Source organism: Vicia villosa, linkage group LG2, assembly GCF_029867415.1.
Source record: "Vicia villosa cultivar HV-30 ecotype Madison, WI linkage group LG2, Vvil1.0, whole genome shotgun sequence".
NCBI classification, from domain to species: domain Eukaryota; kingdom Viridiplantae; phylum Streptophyta; class Magnoliopsida; order Fabales; family Fabaceae; genus Vicia; species Vicia villosa.
In genome coordinates, this window is record NC_081181.1 from 102,494,658 (window position 1) to 102,507,414 (window position 12,757).

Consider the following 12,757-nt stretch of genomic DNA (forward strand, 5'->3'; position numbering starts at 1 on the left):
GAGGCTGGCCTTTTAAATGGGGAGAGATCTACCAGTGTGGGATCTTTTGACTCAGAGGGGGGTTTTTGACTCTTGTTGCTTTAAAGATTTACCCTACTGAGGATTGTGTTTTTATTACACAGGAATTGATGAATGAAAGTCCCAGGTTTGAAGATGGACTCTAGTGGAGAATTTGTTTGAGTAATTGACCTAAGTTAGACTCTACTGGGGAAACTGGTTTTTATTGACAGAGATTGACCTAGGTGAGACTCAACTAGTGAGATTATCTTTTAAGAATTGAATTTTTGGAAGCTAACCCTTTCTAGGGAATTATGATTTTTGAAAGACTGATTTTGGAGGCTAACCCTTTCCAGGGGTTTTTATCTGATGGCAGAAAGATTAACTATTGGAAACTTCTTGTTTAGAGCCCAAGATTAAGGCTGACACTGACTGTGATAAACAGTTATGGATCCTAGAATCTGCTAAGGAGAATTATTGAAGATTGAGAATAAGGGTGACAGAGACTGTCCATGTCTCTCATTCCAAAAAGGTATGCTCAATACTGGGATTGAGACATTCTTAGCTTGTGTAAAAGTCTGGTTTAAGGAATAGAAGAAACTCACCAGGATAGGCTAAAAGGTGACTAAAGACTTGTTCCTATGTTTATAAGAAACTTGATGGGTCCTTGTATACAAGCTCAAGAGTAAGCTGGAAATATGCTTTTAAGAAGCCTGTGGGTCCTTGTACAAAGCCCAAGATGAGGCTAATCGAGGGTCCTTGTTATAGCACAAGAGAAAGCTATGTGGTTTTGAACTTATTTTGGCTCTAAGCAAATGGGTAAGAGGTTTCACCGGGAATAATTCCTCTTGGGTGGATGTATCCTATTTTTGGGTTCTAAGGCTTTTTCAAGATGTTTCACCGGGAATAATTCATCTTGAGGGTTTGAACTACAGATCTCTAATTAGGAAAGAGGCTTCACCGGGAAGACATTCTCATTCCTAGGCCATATTCCTATAATATATATATATATATATATATATATATATATATATATATATATATATATATATATATATATATATATATATATATATATATATATATATATATATATATATATAGTTTAACTGTCATAAAGTTTGTACTCAGACGTAGTCCTAATATATATACACAGTTTATATTTGACAGTAATTTAAATGAAGACTGTAAAGTGAAAGCTATAAAGCCTAACCTGGATGGAGTGGAGGCCTTTGAAGAAGTATATATAGAGCCTCACCAGTAATTTTATTGTTGTTGACAGTTGAAGTTTTAACAGTGAACAGTTGAATATTTTTGAAAACAGTGAAAGGTTTTGAAAATACAGTTTTGAAAACAAACTATGAAAAGAAAAGAAAGGTGCTGGGGCTTACACTCTATTAGAGGCCCATTGAAATCAATTTACTGCTTATGAGAAACAGTTGAAAATGAAATGACGCAAGGTTTTGTTGTCTGAAAACCTCGATCGTCTGTTTAATTGAAGTTTTGAAATCAGTTTTAAAAATTGACAAAAGTCAACTTAATTAGGGTAAAGACAAAGTCTATACCTTATTTAAGACCTAAATAATTAGGGTTTTATCATAATTTTATTCATACAATAGATAGGTTAAAAAAACAAAATGAAAACAAACCATTTTAAAACCTAATAAAAATATATGAAATAAATAATATTTTTATGTTTTTTTTATTATTCATAAAATAGATATATTAATTGACAAGTGTGTGAAAAATGAAGTAAAAATGATTTAATTTGATAAGTGAATCAATTGATTAAAATTGTAAAGAAAAGATGAAATAACAAGTGGTAAAAAATTGGTTTTGGCCTCACCATGGTTCGAACCCACGCCCCTATGACCAACATACAAAACCTGGACAACTGAGCTACGCGCTCAGTTTGTATAACATATGCAACGAAATGATTATATTTTAAAAAGACCCAGGAGATTCAAATTTGCGCGCCACCATAGTCATCTTCTTCCTTGAGCTCGTGAGAATTCAAATTTCTAACTCTCTGGTTTCTCAACCAAATGGTATGATGTAAACATCAATTTTGCTCGTTTTTGGACGAGGAACATGGTCATGGGTTCAGAATTCATTTATTCTAAGTGTAACTAACGAATTTCAGTATGAACATGAAGAACACATAAACCCTAATTTTAAAATTGAATGATGAACAAGATGAATAAATGAATGATGATAGAGGGTTTTTAATCCTCTGATGATGCTGAACAAACTGGTATCGAGATATATAAGAAAGTGTGCTTGAATAAGTGTGTTGGAGTTTGAAAAAATACCTCTGAAAATGGAGGTCGATGGCTATGGTGGAGAACTTCTGGCTATGGCTGAATGATCCTAAAAGCTTCCTGGGGACTCAGTGATTCTAACTGAATGCTTATTGCACCTTGCATGCTTCAGAATTGCTCTACCCGACCCCTTCTATTTGAGCTCCAAGTGAGAATGGAAAGTAGTGATTCTGCACTTAGAGATAAGCTGTGACCATCTGGATAGCTTCAATGCATCCTAAGGAACATGTTTGGATGCTTGGACTAGCTTGACACCTCCTGAATTATGCTACAAACCTCCAACTGTTCGAGCTTCAAAATGGAAGTGGCTATGGTGTTCCTCCACTTACAGAAGTGATCCAGGTGCTTGGATCACTTCTAATGAACCTCCTTGAGATGTTAGAATTCTTACTTTCAAAAGAAGAGCTCTGGTTTGAAGAATTTGAATTCCATGGTGTTGTTATTTCTAAAGAGTGCTTCCAAAAGGAATTTTACACTAATTATAATTTTAACAATATTTTGATCTTCAATATTATATATTTATATTATAAAATATTAAAATTAATCAACTCTACACAAACTTTAATATTCAACATTAAAAACATCAACATCAATTCATTCTCTGCATGATTGATGTTTTATTTTAGTTCTTATTTTTATTAAGCTTTGTGCATGTAGGTGCAAAAGGAAACATTGCCATTTAAAAAGGAAAAAGTTTTAAAAGAAAGACAAGGAACAAAACATTTGGTTGCAAAAAACGTCCTTTTATTTATGATTTACTTTGAAAATAGGAACTGCATGGCCCTACAAATGATTCACTACGCCTTGCGCAGAGCGTAGGAATTAATGCATGATAAGAAATATGAAAATAAGAAAATTTACTCCTGAGCCTGTGTGATTTGAATGACATCTTCAATTGTGCAGTTGCGAGGCATCTCCCCTGGAATACTTGGACGAATCCAGCTATCAAAATCACAATCAGTGTCCACTTCTTCACCATTGACAATGGCACTGACTTGACCATCTCGGAAACACCTCCGCTCATGAACTTGACCGGGCTGAGGATACTGGGCTTGGGCGCCACACTCTGCCTTCCAGGACTGAAACCGAGTCCATTCTTGTCAAACTTGGGACGCACATCAATTACTTGCCCCCAGCCTGCAACCTTTCCAGTCTCAATAATCTCCTGCGCATCATTCAACAAAGACATAGGGTTTATGTGTTACAAGATGTATTGCAGTTCAATCTGTTATTACATATGTATCGCACCATGTTCAAACTACATACATGTTTCCAGTCTTGAGCCTTACGGGTTCAATCGATGGAGCCTTATGTAATGGATGCTTTTAATAATGATGACAACATTATGCTTGATATGATCAAACATCTTCCCTCCACTTTCATGTAAAAACCTTTTTGCTTTTAATAATGATGACAACATTATGTTATAGAATTTACGATTAGGTCATCTTAGTTTTCGATATTTGAAATGCTCATTTTCTAAGTTATTTTATAATAAGGATTTTTCCATTTAAATGTGAAGCTTCCGAGTTTTCAAAATGCTATCGTTCTCATTTTTCAATAGATTTTTATAAGTCGTCTAACCTTTCTTTATTCACAGTGATGTTTGGAACCTTAACCATACAAGTACATTGTCGATAACCACTTTAGAGTATGTTAGGTATACTTGTTAAAAGGAAAATTTATGTTTGTCAAGTTGTAAATGATTTTTGTTAAATGGTGCAAACTCAACTTCAAACTAATATTCACGTTTTTAGAAGTGATAATAGCAAAGAATACTTTAACACTTATTTGAGAGATTTCTTTTGTCAAAATAGGATAATACATCAAAGCTCATGCCCCCAAACCCATAAAAAATGGTATTGCATAGTAATAAAAATGACATTTGTTGGAAGTAGCTCGCACTTACTTTTCACACATAAAGTTCCAAATTATTTACGGGGTGGATAAATTTTAACTGTTGTGCACTTAATCAATAGATTTTCTTCAAAAGTTCTAAATTTTCAAATTCTTATTAATATTTTCAAATAATGTTTTCCAAGTATCTATATTCACTAATGCTAATAAGGAAGGATCAGTCATAGATAGAAGATTTACCTCTAAATATTGTATCTATGTGTGGGGTAATCTTGTAACTCGGAGAAGCAAGAAACAATAAGGAATAATAAGAAGTAGTGGAAAAACAAAATTTAGAGCTATGATTCGAGGTATTTATGGGGAAATATGGATCCATAGAGTCCTAGAAGAACTTCAAGTAAAATTGAATCATCCGTTGAAATTATACTCTAATAGTAAAGTAACCATCAACATAACTTATAATCCAGTACAATATGACATGACTAACGATATTGATTTTCACGTGGGAACCCTCAAATTCATGTCACAATACAAATCTAGGGACGTAATTAATCACGCGACAGGAACATGTGTAATAACTTTGTTGCCACGTGAAAATTACGTCACTAATTTACCATATGATTTTCACATTGCAACACCTTGCCACATGAAAATCACGCCCCTAAACTTACAGGCTTTTCAAGCACAGGAGTACAAGTCTTTGAACATGAAAATGACATCATTAATTTGCCACATAGTTTTCTTTTTTTGATAACCAGACCATTCATTTAAAACAGCAAAGCCGAATGGCGAATACAAGACGGGCCATCACTCAAAGAGGGGATGACACCCAACCAAGTTTTGTTACCCAGGTTTCTACCTACACCCACCATATGGTGTGCCTCTGAATTACAGTTCCTATTCCAAAATAACACAGATGCAGAATTAAAATTACACAGAAGTGATTTACAATCAATCACTATAGGTTCCAAGTCCGCCGAAAAAGCGCACCCATTGATACAGTCGACTACAAATTATGCATCAGAGAAGAACACAATGTTGTCAAGAGAGAGATCCGCAGCCATCTTCATTGCCCACTTTAAGGCTAGAGCTTCTGCCGTCGATACCGAGACCTGGATGAAGTCCTTCTTGCAGGCAGCAACCAGAATATTATCCTTTCCCTTTCTGATGACACAACCCATGGCAGCAAAACCTTCCTCAAAGCATCCAGCATCGGTGGCAATAGTTACCGCCTCCGCGTGCACAGTGGCAGCCTGCAGCAAATCCTCCCTCTTCGCCCTTGTCTGGGCCTGTGGAAAAGCACTGTTGAATTCAGCAACCCTATCATAGATATCACCAGCTAAAACCATCGGTTCAATCCGTTTGTTTTGGAAAATCAACAAGTTACGAGCCTGCCAAATCTTCCAAAGCGCGGTAAATTGAATTTGGATCTCAAAACTGTTATTACTCCGAAGAATTAACTCAAGCCAGTCAAGAAGATCATCACACGGCAGCAGTCGGAATCCTAAGGGGGGAGCGAAACAGACTTTTTTTGCAAACTCACAATCTAGGAAAATATGCTGGGGTGTTTCCAGGGCAGAACAACAGAAAGGGCAATTAGGATCCAGGGAAATACCTTTTTTCAGGAGGTTACTCCTCGTCGGAAGAATGTTCTTGCCTGCTCTCCAAACACAATTTTTGATCTTTGAATCGATGGGAACTTTCCACAGTTTTTTCCATACGCCTACGCTGCTACACGAAGAGGGTCCAGGAGCTTTCTTCCTTCTGAGATCTTTGAGATAATGGTGCGCAGATTTAACAGAATACTCACCATCCTTTTTCGTAGTGCCATATTCGCTTATCCTCTCGGAGTCTGCTCGAAAGGGGTATGCTGGCAATTTGAGCAGCCTCATGCTGGTTGAAAACTTCATTAAGAAATTCTGTATTCCACCGTCCCAAGTCAGCATCAATGAGAACATTCACCCTAGCATTTTCCTCAATCTCGCGTATTGGGCTCAGGGCTTTAAAACCTGGATTTGTCGGTATCCAATTGTCGTGCCAGATTCTAACCTTAGAACCATCTCCAATTCTCCACCTGGTTCCACTTTCCACCATCTCCTTCGCGCTTAATAGACTTCTCCATGCATAACTTGGCGAAAAACCCACTTTTGCCTCTGACAGAATTCCCCTAGGATAATATCTGCCTTTAAAGACTCTAGCCAGCAATGAATTTTCATCATTTAACAGTCTCCAATATTGCTTTCCGAGCAGGCTCTTATTGAATTCTCCTATCCCGCGAAATCCCATGCCACCATTACACTTTGCAAGAGAAAGTCTCTCCCAACTCATCCAATGCATTTTCCTCACACCATCTTTAGCCCCCCACAAGAATTTAGCAAGCAGTGATTCGATTTCCTTACAAATTCCTTCCGGAAGCTTGTAGCAACTCATAACATAATTCCGGAAGCTCTATATATACTTCTTTCATGTGACAATTTCCTATGTAATTAATAATAAATAAAAAAACCATATATCTTATATATCCCGCCACACAAAATGTTTTCCTATATATCCAACCACACAAAATTAAAAATAAATTACAACAAATATCCAGCCACAATTCAATATAAATTATAACAAACCATATAAACAAACAACACCTAAAAACATTATAACAAATATCCAGAAATCCAGCCACAATTCAATATACAAGTGATTTTAAATTCAAGTGAATTTTACACTAATTCAGAGGATATTTAAGCATGGAAGAGTGCGTTCATACATATGTATCGCACCATGTTATTTGAAAGTGATTGAACATGTTTAATCATCTTCCCTCCACTTTCACTTGATTGCCCTTAGTTCTTAAGAACACATTTTCAGGGTAATTTTCGATTTCATCATCTACTATCATTTCCTTTATGATATCCATAATTCCTTCTTAAACGAATATTTCTAACAGCACTCTTCCAAAAGGAATGTACGACATAGTGCAAATAAAAGGAGAGAGATCGATTTACATCTCAAGGAGGTGAAGATTGATGTGAATTCCATGGTGCTGTTAACATTCACTTGAATTTAGTTTGATCATAACAGCACTATTTCATGCATCACATGCCCAAGGAAACTCAATACGTAAACGAAGTTTTCAACGAGCTTATTTTAATTTTCCACAATAAGAACGCAAACGAAGTTCAAATCGAATCGAAAATGAGAGGAGAAAGATCGAGTGAGCGAAGAAGAGAGATTGAGTGAGCGGAGAAGAGAGATCATGAGAGACGAACCAGAGAGATTGAGAGAGACGAACAAGAGAGGTTGAGATGGAGAGCTAATGGTGGCGGAAGTTCGCCGGAGAAGACGGATTCTCCATCCACGTCGTCACGCTGCTGAGTTTGAAGGAGAGAGTCCAATGTCACACGTAAACCCTAATTCCTCTTTTAATTGATTTGTTTGTTAATTAATTTGTTTGTTAATTAATTTGTTTATGTTAATTGATGGAAAAATAAGCATTTAATCTGATCATTAAGGTGAATAATAAAGTCTGATTCAAAATCTAAAAAATTTGGAAATGATTAAAATCTGAGTCTATGCCACATAAGCCAATTGGTCAAAGTCTAGTCAGCATTTGAAGTAAAAGGATGTGGTAAAATTTACTTAAAACTTTTATAAGGGGGCTTTCTTAAAAAAATAACTTGGGGGGGGGGGGGGGGGGGGGGGGGGGGCAAAACCGAATCCCACTCTAATGATAAGAGGGGGTCGTGTATTTAACTCTTTTATTAATATTCAAAACTATATTATAGTCAATTAACGCTAAGAATGGTTCCTCCGTCCTCTTTAAAAATGAATTGAATGACTTTACTATTTGGTAATTAAAATAAAGTCACCAAAGTTGAAAAGTGTATGAATAATTAAAATAAATCATTTTAATGAGAAACAAAGTCATCAAAATTACCAAATATCAAAGTCACCCCATCCTTCTCCGACATCTCCCCATTAATTCTATGAATGACAATTGAATTAACACAGGCTTAAGAACTTTCATTGAAACAACCAAACAGCTTTATGTGTGAGTGGAGAAGGAGAACTCCATACGATATCAAATCAAAACCCATTGCATATCATAAAAATTAATAAACTTAGAGTTAAGTGTTCTGAGATTAAAAAACTTAGATTCATTATTTTTTTACCAGAATTCAAAATTAGGCTGTCTTTTTTTCCTAGTGATATTCCATCAATACCACTATATAATATTAACCCATGTTTATTTAATTTAATTCGTAACGATAAAATGCATAATATTGTATCACCACATCCTATTTTGACAACACATAACAATGACTCGTGTTTATAAAAAAATAGAAAAATGCCAATTAGTAAGAAAATGAAAAAACAAGAAACGCAAGAATACATCCTAACCATCCATTATTACCACAACCTCATGATTCATATTAAAAAGGAAATTTAATTTAAAATCAATTTAAAATTTACCACTAAAATAGTGACACATATTCATTCTTGTATTTTTTTTTTCAAATTGCTTCATACTAAATAGCATTACTCAAAAAAAAATAACATGCTAAGCCACACTACCACAGAACCACTATAACAATGACTCGTGTTTATTTCATTCTTAATAATAGTTTCATACTACATGTTCAAATAAGAGACAATAATTGAGATGACAAATCAAACACTTATTACTTATCATTCTGGATAGTTGTTGACTCTAAGAAGCCAAAGAGGAAACGAAACCCTTCACCAATCCAATGAAGTTCTTTGCCTTAGATGGCTCAGAAAACTCAACACCATGAAAACCTTCTTCTTGTAAATCAATCATCCACTTCCACACCCTTCTCCTCCATCAATTTCACCAATTCCTTACTGCGATCCACCAATGGATCCCCACCGTTCATACTCACCAACACCTTCCACCCTTGATCCTTAATCTTCTCATATTTTTCACCACCACCATTCCCAGCTTAGATTAGAATACTCATGATCACGGTTACCTCCTACTCCAATTGGTAATGCTAATTTCCATAACATATCACTAACACACAATGGAAAGTGAGGATTATTCTCTAGTCTCACCTCTGATTCAGTCCTCTGAGTCCCACCAAAAAATGGTTGACGTAATATCAACCCTTGGAATTTCAACGGCTCAAGATGTTTCACGTTTTCAACCACACGTAGTCCTGCATGGTATGTAGGGGTGGGAATAGGCCAGGCCGGCTTACAGGGTCCTACGGCCCAGCCTACATAGGCCTATTTAATAAAGAGGCTAGGCTTAGGCTTTTTTAAAAGCCTATTTTATTAAATAGGTCAGGCTTAGGCTATTAAAAAAGCCTATGAAGCCTTATAGGCCGGCCTATATTTTCATATATATTAGAGATATGTTAAATAAGTTGGTTCATGTATGCATATATATTAGGAAAAAAAAACTAAATAGACTACCCTATATATATATATATATAACAAATGCTAAATACGTTCACTTATATATGTATGTATAGGCCGACCTACAAGACTTCTTAAGTAATATAGATTTATTGAAAACTTTAATGAGATACAGGCTTTTTAAATAGGCTTTCAGGCCAGGCCAGACTTTTAAAAAGGCCAGGCCAGGCCAAAAAACTGAGCCTATGATAGGCCTTAGGCCAGACTTAGGCCTTTTAAGTTTATCATAGGCCAGACTCAGGCCTTCTAAAGCCTAGCCTAGCCTAGCCTAATGGTATGCAATATTAGCTCCAGCACTATTCCCCATTATAAAACACTTAGAATAGTCAAGTCAACCATTCATCTCCACTACATTTAATCAAACTGAATGCTTCCATAGCATCATCATATGCCGCCGGCAACCGGTGCTCTGGCGCGAGGCGATAATCAACAGATGCGACAACAGCCTCCACAGTTTCAGCCATTTCGACACAAAAATCATGGAATGGAGTGGAGGCAGCACTTGTTACGATGAAGCCACTTCCATGGAAGAAAAAGTGGTAAAACTTTGTTGTTTTGGTCTGAAACAGTTTCTTTTTTAGGTAGGAATAATCTAAGAGATGTTTTGTTTGAATTATTGATGGTGAGATCTTTGGTTAGAACAGAGATTCGGAGAGTGGTGTCTGATGAAGGTGAAGTGTGTGGATCTTCAAGATTCCGAGTGAGTGTATCGTCGGGATTATGGTGGATTTTGAGGAATAGGTAGGGATCAATTGTTGTTGATGGTGGTTGCGAAGTTGGATTAGACATAGTGTGTAGTCTATGGTGAGATATGGAATGAAATATTTTGAGGTTTATATGTAAGATATATATAGAGTTCATTGATTTCTTTATTAATAGTTTCAACCATACAAAGGGTAGTTTAATATATGTGGTCTATGTTCTTGACTCATAAATTCAACCCAATGAAGTTCCTTGCTTAATTTGATTAATTGGGAAATTACAAATATTGTCAACAACTTCAGCGAAGGTTTTAGAGGTATTGTTAGTGGATTTGGTGTGTACCTGTGGAGTGAGAGAAGCTTGTTGTTGAGTTTGTTGGGTTTCAGGGAAAAGATCTAAGAAGGGTTGAGCAACCATTGGAGAGGAAAGGATGCTATAGTTAGGTCAACAATTACGTTCAATCGCCTGTGAGTTTGTAAACATTTTGGTATTTCAACCATAAAAATGTACTGAATTCCAAAATCATTAACCGTAGAAAAGAGAATTTTAAGATCCAACTTGCACACCTAATGCACGTGAACAAATTCATTGTTTATATATCTATCTAATTTAATAATTTCTTTATAATGATAGACATTGCTATCTTATTCATTTTTACGCTTTTGTCATATTGCAGAAAAATACATTGCTATCTTATTCATTTTTACGCTTTTGCCATATTGCATAAACTTAATCCACTATAATGAACATGAGGCCTAGAAAATAGAAAGTGGATATCAAAAAAACCAAAACAAATCTACAATTATTTCATTTCATCCATAGCTTTCGCCATTAAATACCAATCATCATATGGTATTTCCAAAATCAACCATGGCCCTCTTTTCATTTTCAATATTCACATTTTCATTTTTCTTAAGGGTCTGTTTGGTTCAACGGAGGGGAGGAGAGAGGAGAGAATTTAATCGAGAGAAGGGGAATGGAGGGAAAGAGAAGGGAGGGAATTTAACTAAATATATGTTTGGTTCAAAGGAGGGGAGGGGAGAGATTTTTAACAACAAATATGTTTGGTTCACAAGGGAAAGGGAGGAATTTTAAAATCAATTTACCTTTTTATCCTTATAAATATTATTATTTGTGCTTAGTAAAAATAATTCTTAATAAAAACTTGTTTATTCATAAACCATAATATAACCGTAAACAACAACAGACATTAGTTGAACTATATATCTTCAACGCAAATCAAACTATTATCTGATCTTATGATTCATGTAACCCAGTAAAACAATTCTTATAATTAAAAATAAATAAAATAAGGTTAAAATATTAAAAAAATTAAATAAATAATATTAGAGTTAAAATTTTTATTTATAACATAAATATATTATATTTGCATATATTGTATATTGTTATTATTATTAATAGTATAATAAAAAAAGTCTTATTATTATCATATATAAGAATCGATATAAGTATATAAGTATAAGTATGTTATTATTATAAAAATAATAATATAATATCAAAAAGGGAACTTCAACAAAATAAAAAGAAAAAAACTCACCTGAGAGGAACAACGCACAAATAGAAACCGCACAATAAAAAAAAAATAAACGTGAAATAATACGGAGAAAAAATTTAGTCTTTAATAATTCAATAAGGACAATCTTGAAATTAAAAAAATAATTGAGGTTAAAATAGGGAAAATAATATAATTATGATTACTAAATCTTCCCTCCCCTCCAAATCCCTCCAATTTGGAGGGGAGCAAAAAGTGAGTATAGGAGGGATTTTGCTTCCCTCCCCTCCCCTCCCCTTAGGGTCTCTTTGGTTCAAACGGGGGGAGGGGAGGGGAGGGATTTTAATGGAGGAAAGGGGAGGGGAGGGGAGGGAAGGGGAGAGATTTTTATTAATTATATGTATGTTTGGTTCAAACGAGGGGAGGGGAGAGGAGGGAAGGGATTTTAGTTAAAAATATGTTTGGTTCACGAGGGGAGGGGAGGAGTTTTATTAATAATTGACATTTTTATCCTTATAATTTTATATAACAGATATGATATTCAAATGAGAAAATTTTATAAATAATTTTTTGGAAATAATATTTGTAATATTGAGTGATTAAAAATTTATAACTTAACACATAACGTTAAAAAAAATTGAATACACTTGATAAATAGTATAACTTTTGACGCAAAATTATAAATCCGTTGATAATAACTTTTGAATACATAAAATAACTTAATGTTAAATATATATATATATATATATATATATATATATATATATATATATATATATATATATATATATATATATATATATATATATATATATAATAAATGAATGGTTTAAAATTTTATATTAAAAATATATATAATAGAATACATAATAAAATTATAAAAAAATTAATATAAATAAACATAAAAATAAAAATAATAATAAAAAATAAA

At 34.3% G+C, this 12,757-nt stretch overlaps 1 pseudogene; it reads right to left on the minus strand.

Moving 5' to 3' along the window:
• Window positions 1-8,880: 8,880 nt before the first annotated feature.
• On the minus strand, window positions 8,881-10,472 carry LOC131651724 (carboxylesterase 1-like; annotated as a pseudogene).
• Between the last annotated feature and the right edge of the window lie 2,285 nt (window positions 10,473-12,757).